At 44.8% G+C, this 8,588-nt stretch overlaps 1 pseudogene; it reads right to left on the bottom strand.

Annotated features, from left to right (window-relative positions):
• Positions 1 to 503: 503 nt before the first annotated feature.
• Positions 504 to 8,378, bottom strand: LOC147376451 (single-stranded DNA-binding protein 2-like; annotated as a pseudogene).
• Positions 8,379 to 8,588: the final 210 nt, after the last annotated feature.

Raw genomic sequence — 8,588 nt, 5'->3', positions numbered from 1 at the left:
GAATATTGAAGTGGTTTGCCATTCCCTTCTCCAGTGGACCACATTCTGTCAGCCTTCTCCACCATGACCCGCCAGTCTTGCGTAGCCCCAAATGGCATGGCTTGTTTTCACTGAGTTAGATCAGGCTGCAGTCCGTGTGATTAGATTGACTAGTTTTCTGTGATTATGGTTTCAGTGTGTCTGCCCTCTGATGCCCTCTCACAGCACTTACCATCTCACTTCGGTTTCTCTTACCTTTGACATGGGGTATCTCTTCACGGCTGCTCCAGCAAAGCGCAGCCACTGCTCCTTACCTTGGAGGAGGGGTATCTCCTCACCGCTGCCCCTGCTGACCTTGAAAGTGGAGTGGCTCCTCTCAGCCCTCCTGAGCCACACATACAGTACATTCTCTTTCCCACACATATGCATACACAGATAATCATTTGAAGTTCAGTTGAGGGCACTTCTAATGTGCTGCTCCGTACAATTATTCGAATCATGTTTGGACCCACTTTCTTCACAAAATCGGGGATAGAGCAGGAAATAAAAAGGTTGGTTTGGTGTGACTGAGATTCCTTTAACTGTACACTGTGGTGAATAATTTTTTCCCGTAGTAGTGCTGTGAACTGCTGACTCACTGTGGTTTCTGTGAGGAGACTTGGTAATGGATCACACATTCATTGTCATGCTAGGGGAGGAACTCTCACTCTGAAAAGGATTCAAGGAATTTCCCCTCATTTCGCAGTCATCTCTTGGAGTGCCCGGCTGATCACTCAGGCTCATATTATTGGGAGAATTCTTGGAAATACTGTCCATATCTCCTGAGCCTAAAGAGCCATTCATGTGATGTGACTCCATTCCTCCTAATCCACCCATAGGACCATCTGATCCAGGGCCCATTGGAAAATTAGGCCTGTTAGGTCTTGGAGGTATTGCATTCATTAAAGTATACATATTGTCTCTAGAGTTGGTTGAATCTGCTGGACTAGGCATGATGGGTGTTTGCGGGGAGCCGGTGAGGCATTCTGCTCATGACAAAGGTCATGAGGAAGGAGGCTCGGCATACGCAAAGGCGGGATCGAGCCTCAGGAGTCCGCCCGGATATTCTCGAGCATTTCCCCCCAAAAAACCAGAGTCTGCCTACTTTATTGCTTTGTGCTCTCACCTCTGACTTTACTGGGGGCTGTCCCCTACCACCATCTCTCTCTCTCTCTCTGTCAAAGAGTTAACTTACAGCTCCAATTAATAAAGTTCCTGGGCAATTAGGAGTGTTTAAATCCAAACCCCTCAGATGGCTCTCTAACTCGCCTGACAAGTTTACCCGGACTCCTGCAGCTGTGCATACGATTGTTCACAGTCTCCTAGCCTCCAGAGGCACGGGAAGCTTAAGATATTCAAATAGCTTAGAGCCTCTCAGAGAGTTAAAAACTGTCAGAATAAACTAGTAAAGGATTTCATTGATGAGTCAATGTTTGTTGCCAAGTTTTCACATCCCCTGAATTGTATCCTTGAATGTGTATTAATTAATAGTTGGTATATAGAAAAAATAAGTAGTGGCCTTGGTGTTAGTAACTTTAGACCCTTAAGGTAATAAATTCTTTCCTTTGTTGTAAGCCCATTACACATCCGCCCTATAGGAATGCAATTTTATCTTTGGAAGATGGTGCCAAACCTTAAAATAATTACTCTTAGAGAAAATAAGTCTTTGTTGATAAGTCCTTGTCAAGAGTCATAAAATGTTAGTAGGCCTTCTGGCCAGAAGATGATGTAAATCACCTAAACCATTTGTATACGATAAATTTGCAGGAAAGAAACCTTGGTTTTTGATAAGAATCAAAGACTGCTGACTTTGCATCCCCTATTATCCTCTATGTGTAACTTAGGGTATAAAAGCCCCTGTTGAAAATAAAGCTATGGGCCTTGTTCACCAGCGCTTGGTCTCCCCATGTCATTCTTCCCTTTAACTTCCAGCTGAGTCTCCATCTGGAGCGCGGAACCCACCACGCTTACTAATTATGCCTGGGCTGCTAAGACCCACTCGAGAAGGTGTCTAGGGTGAGGCACCTTCCGCTATTCGAGAGGGCGCCTGCGGCCTACGTAAGTGGTGCAAACTTCTTGTCTTGAAGTTTAATTGGTCTCCCGCGTAAACCAAGCTACTCAGCTTCTTTTCTCCACTGAATTTTCCTACTGAGCTATCCTCATTCTATTGTTCCCTATATCTCTAATTAGCATATAAATAGTCGCCTAGGCCGTCTCTCCTTCGAATACCCTGGATCAGCTGGGGCTGGTCCCCAGCAGGTGGCGCCCGAACAGGGACTTTCGAAGGTAAGCTCCCAGCAATTGGGGTCACCAGCCCTATTGCTCCCCGTTCTCGGAACAACTGGGTTATCAGCCCTCTTGTTCCCCCACGGAGCAGTTTGGGTGACCAGCCCTACTGCTCCTCCCTCGGAACAGTTTGGGCCATCAGCCTACTGTTCCTCCCCCGGGACAATCTGGGTCATCAGCCCTATTGTTCTTCCAGTGTTCGGGACGGCTAGGACCCCACTCGAGGGTGCCGCGGACCCCCCTGTAGGATAGACAGGGCGAGAGGAGTGGGAAGTGTTGAAAGTGTTCAAGAGTTAGACTTAGAGAGAGAAAACAGTTTCTGAAGTTAAAAGGCCAAAGAAAAGCCTGATCTTTTGATAGCTTAAAGCAAAATCTTTTACTATACTTAATTTTCTGACATGGGTAATACTGAATCAAATGAAAGACAGCTCTTTATAGGAGTAATTTTACAGTTATTAGGTAAAAGAGGAATCAAAGTTTAAAAATCTGCCATTCAATCATTTCTTTCATTTGTACAAGAGCACTGTCCCTGGTTTCCAGACGAAGGCTCTGTTAACTTAGATGTCTGGGAAAAAGTAGGAAAACAGCTAAAAACTTACCATGCCGAACATGGCTCAGAAAAGGTGCCTAATGACGCCTTTTCCTTATGGAATATCATTAGAGATGTCTTAGACCCTGCCCCTGATTCAGAAAAAGTACATCTTAAAAGGGATAGTGAAGAAAATGCTGTAGCTAAACCTGCCCCTAAATCTAAAAGAGTAACTTTTAAAGAGGAAAATGATGTTGAAACTGTAGTTAAACCTGAGGAAAATGAGAAAAACGAAGACCCGCCTGACTATCGGCAACTAAGAAAAATGTTAGCAGCCATGACTACTCAGGAACAACTTAAAGATAGGGATGAAAAACAAAATCAGCCTTCCCCAAAAGAAAAAGAGAATTTAGGCGAGATAACAGCTAAATATCACTCTGATGGAGATTGGCATCTCTTAAACAAAGATGCCCCAAAAGGCCTAAGAGAAACTTCCCCTGTCAGACCATCCGCTCCTAGGAGCTTGAGGGAAACATCCCCGATCAGACAGTTTGTAAGATTTAGTCACCAAACAGTTAAAGGATCTCCGGAGCAGGAGAAGAGAAATACGGGACGCTCCCATCCCCCCATGCCTCCTCCTCCGTGTGGGGGTAAATGGCCTCCACTAGGAGTTTCCCGGAGAAGGATTTTCTCTAGTCCCAAGGATAAATTTGATCCTCACCTTGAGGCTTCTTTTCTAGTCCCCTCTGCAGTTTAGATAGGGTAAAGAAGGTACAAAATAAATAAAAATATTCTCAAAAAAAAAATTTTAAAAAAATGGGTTTCTCTGCATCTAAGAATAGACAAATGTTTATTGGCTCTGTGAAATATGATTAGAAATGTCCTGGACCCCTGTCATGAGGCTGTTAAATAGCCTTTGAGGGAGGCTATAGCGGTTGATGGTGGTGAGTCTCCACTTTCTGCACAGATCATAATTTCTGCTATTGAAAAAAAAAAAAAAGGAGGGAGAAAGTGCTTTACCTCCCGAGGAAGGAGAGGGCTTACAGGACGCTGCGGCCGAGCGCCCTGGAGAGCTCCCTCCCCCTCTGCACAAACCTTTAAAAAACTTATCCACCACTTTCTGATTTAAGGTGATCGCCACCACCTCTGTTTGTGCCTCCCAGGACCCAGGAGTTCCCCACTTTGCCCCCAAAGCCTCTCAAAGCGTTGCCTAAGCCTGAGGAAGATAAAAAGTTTTTTGAACAGTGGAGCTTTTAAAACAGACTGCGTGCACAATATGCAGAGCATGCTCCTTAGAGAAAACCTCCTCAGGGGGGGTCTCATCCAGGCTAGGAAAAAAGCGAAAGGGGATTTAGCAACAATATTAACCCCTGATGTGCCGCTTACTCCAATTCCAAGGGGAGTGGCTGGCCCCCTACCTGAGGACATTGTAAGATTTGTCCTGGGGTGTAGCTCGCTTTCTTTTCAAAATAAAAAAAAAAAGAAAGAAAAGAAATTTCGGTGGTGCATGGTGTAGTAGATTCTGATTATATTGGAAAAATTAAAAGTTTTGATCTCACCGCCTAACAAAACTGTACAAATTAATAAAGGTCAAAGAGTAACACAGCTTTTACTTTTACCTTACTATCAGACAAAAAAAAACTTGACTTCTCAAGCTAAGAGCCACAGAACATTTGGATCTAGTGATCTAGCCTTTTGGGTGCAGGAAGTTACAGTTCCAAGGCCTTTAAAAGATCTTTTAATTCAAGGGAATAAAATGTCAAGACTGAGCAGTTATTTAGGCTTTTCAACATTTAAGAGACCACACCTTTAATCTTTTGACTGACTCCAGATAGATTGTGGGGTTATTTCCTCATATTGAAACTGCTAATATTCCAAAAAATAAAACTACTATCTTCTCCTTGTTATCTGATTTACAAAAAGAGATTAAACACAGAGATAAAAAATATATTGTGGGACATATTAGAGTCCATTTCAACTTGCCCAGCCCTTTACATGAAGGAAATGCCTTGGTAGATGCATTGACTGAAGTAATTGTTTTAAACTTACATAAAAAGATTGATAAGGCCAAAAATTCTCGCAAAATTCACCATCAAAATGCAGCTGGTTTAAGGTATAAATTTCATATCCCTAGGGAAACAGCTAGACAAAAAGTTATGTCCAAATTGTAATTAATCACTTAAACGTAAACACACAGGGGCAGACTACAATGATGAGACACTAGATGCCTGAATTACAGGCTACGACTCGGCCCCTGGTCAAGTAAAAAGACCTCCTTACTGTAGAGTGTAAAAGGCCAGATGTGTTGCTAACTTGTGGGAGAGGGTATGCTTATATATTTTTACAGAATGCAGATTCTCCGATTTGGATCTCAGAAAAATTCGTCATGTCACATTCCCCAAAGACCAGGTTCGCGGCGCGTGCACTCGCTCGCTCCCCCTCCCCCAGCCAGCTCTCTCCTCCGCGCCGCCAGCAGCGCCCCGCACCCTCCTTGCTGCACCCCGCGACCTAGAGCAAGGAAGTCTGTGCGGCGAGTGAGGGCCAGAGAGGAAAGCGCGCCCGCGGAATGCAGTCCAGACCGGCGCGCTCCCGCCGGCGATAGGAAACGCCCGGAGCCCAAGCGGCGGCGGCTAGCCCGAGTCCGCGAACCCCGCCCCTCCGCCCGCCGTAGACGCCGCGGCCCACAGCCTGCCGTTCGCGTTCTGCCTCCTGATGCTGCGGACACTGCTCCGCCGAGCCGATGCCTACAGCTGCTCCTTGTTTCATCTTGTTTAAATCCTCAATATAATGTTTGCTCCTTTGTAATGTTACAACGTCCACCTTATCTTATGATGTAACCACTTATTGAATTATGCTCTTGCTGTATTACAACAACTGCAGGATTTAATGCGAACACGACGGTTTGTGGGCTTACTTATCTTGGGAATAGCAGCTTTGATAAGTGCAATTACTTCTGTTACTGTGGCAGCAATATCATTGACTCAACAAGTACATACTGCTCAATATGTTGATTCTATGTCCAAAAATGTTTCTTTAGCATTGGCAACACAGGAAGCTATAGACAGGAAATTAGAAATGAGGGTAGATGCCCTAGAGGAAGCAGTAATACATATTGGGACTGAATTGCAGGCTTTAAAGGTGAAAATGGCATTGTCCTGTCATGCTGACTACCTGTGGATATGTGTAACACCCCTGAAAGTAAATGAGACAGATTTTGAATGGGAAAAGATTAAAAACCATATTTCAGGTATTTGGAACAGCTCTGACATTAGCTTAGACTTAGGGAAACTTCACAATCAAATAGCAACCCTGGAACACTCCCGATTAGATTTTACTGCCGCTGGAACAGCAAATGATTTCTTCCATACTTTCTCTAACTACATTTCAGGAAAAAATATTCTGTCTACCTTCCTTGGCTATGCTACGTTGGCTGTTTTAATTTTACTTCTAATAATCATTCTTCCTTGTATTGTCAGGATTCTTCGGCAGAGCATTCAGAGGCTCGCGACTGAGCTACATCTGGCTGTTTTAAGAAATAAAAAAGGGGGAGATGCGGGGAGCCGGTGAGGCATTCTGCTCATGACAAAGGTCATGAGGAAGGAGGCTCGGCATACGCAAAGGCGGGATCGAGCCTCAGGAGTCCGCCCGGATATTCTCGAGCATTTCCCCCCAAAAAACCAGAGTCTGCCTACTTTATTGCTTTGTGCTCTCACCTCTGACTTTACTGGGGGCTGTCCCCTACCACCATCTCTCTCTCTCTCTGTCAAAGAGTTAACTTACAGCTCCAATTAATAAAGTTCCTGGGCAATTAGGAGTGTTTAAATCCAAACCCCTCAGATGGCTCTCTAACTCACCTGACAAGTTTACCCGGACTCCTGCAGCTGTGCATACGATTGTTCAGTCTCCTAGCCTCCAGAGGCACGGGAAGCTTAAGATATTCAAATAGCTTAGAGCCTCTCAGAGAGTTAAAAACTGTCAGAATAAACTAGTAAAGGATTTCATTGATGAGTCAATGCTTGTTGCCAAGTTTTCACATCCCCTGAATTGTATCCTTGAATGTGTATTAATTAATAGTTGGTATATAGAAAAAATAAGTAGTGGCCTTGGTGTTAGTAACTTTAGACCCTTAAGGTAATAAATTCTTTCCTTTGTTGTAAGCCCATTACACATCCGCCCTATAGGAATGCAATTTTATCTTTGGAAGATGGTGCCAAACCTTAAAATAATTACTCTTAGAGAAAATAAGTCTTTGTTGATAAGTCCTTGTCAAGAGTCATAAAATGTTAGTAGGCCTTCTGGCCAGAAGATGATGTAAATCACCTAAACCATTTGTATACGATAAATTTGCAGGAAAGAAACCTTGGTTTTTGATAAGAATCAAAGACTGCTGACTTTGCATCCCCTATTATCCTCTATGTGTAACTTAGGGTATAAAAGCCCCTGTTGAAAATAAAGCTATGGGCCTTGTTCACCAGCGCTTGGTCTCCCCATGTCATTCTTCCCTTTAACTTCCAGCTGAGTCTCCATCTGGAGCGCGGAACCCACCACGCTTACTAATTATGCCTGGGCTTCTAAGACCCACTCGAGAAGGTGTCTAGGGTGACGTACCTTCGCTATTCGAGAGGGCGCCTGCGGCCTACGTAAGTGGTGCAAACTTCTTGTCTTGAAGTTTTATTGGTCTCCCGCGTAAACCAAGCTACTCAGCTTCTTTTCTCCACTGAATTTTCCTACTGAGCTATCCTCATTCTATTGTTCTCTATATCTCTAATTAGCATATAAATAGTCGCCTAGGCCATCTCTCCTTCGAATACCCTGGATCAGCTGGGGCTGGTCCCCAGCAGGTGTTCCTGGTGGCCCTCCACCTCCAGGAGGACCTACATAATTCCCAGGAGATGCTGAGGAGCATGGTCTTGAATTGGCATTTGTTGGGTTTGGCCAAGGTCTACCACCACCTGGGCCCATGTTCATTCCAGGCATTCCGGGGCCACCCAAAACATTCCTTTTGGAGGAGTCATTCTCTGCATTGGCCTACCCATATTTGGATGACCTTGTTGTCGAGTTGGGTCCATTCCACTGGGAACTAATGGCTGACTTCCTGGGACACCTCCAAGTGCCTGGTTAGGTATCCTCAATGGGGGCCTTGGACCTCCAGGGTACTGAGGTGACATAAAAGGCTGAAAGAACCCTGGTGGTACAGGGCCTACTGCCATGCTATCTCCTGGGGGAATGTTTCCTAGCACTGGACTGGGAGCTGCTGCAGCACTGTAATCATGGAAGGCTTTTGCTTCACTTGAATGTCCACATGTTTCCCGTCTTTCTGGAGCTGCACAGTAGAGACCCCAAAATACACACCACCAAGAATGTAAGAATCCTGATGGCTCCCGCAAAGTGATGTTCTTTTCCCATCTTATCTCTGATAAAATGTTTGGGCTGATTTCTGAGCTCCTACATGGAGCAGATACTCATATACGTAGATTGCTAACTTCTCCTGGGCCTGGCTGTCAGATGGGACGGCACTGTTGTTACTCTAGCCTTTGCCGTACATGCTTGTGCCGAGAGCAGCTCCCGCTGTCACACACCTGTCAACCCATCACAGCCTCCCCGGGAACAGCCCCATCCCCATGGCGACCCATGCAACCACCAAGGATTGACATTTCTATATTGAATTTTTCCTTCTAGAAATATGGTTTACCTTTCCATAGTCATTTCCTGATCTTTAAGATTTTATCTTTTTCCTTATAGAGACCATGGACTT

The sequence above is a fragment of the Bos grunniens genome, chromosome 3 (genome assembly GCF_055505025.1).
Source record: "Bos grunniens cultivar Pamir isolate PY7600 chromosome 3, Bosgru_T2T1.0, whole genome shotgun sequence".
Lineage (NCBI taxonomy): Eukaryota > Metazoa > Chordata > Mammalia > Artiodactyla > Bovidae > Bos > Bos grunniens.
Note: the sequence above shows the minus strand (reverse complement) of the source record. Positions and strands in the feature narration are given on the sequence as shown.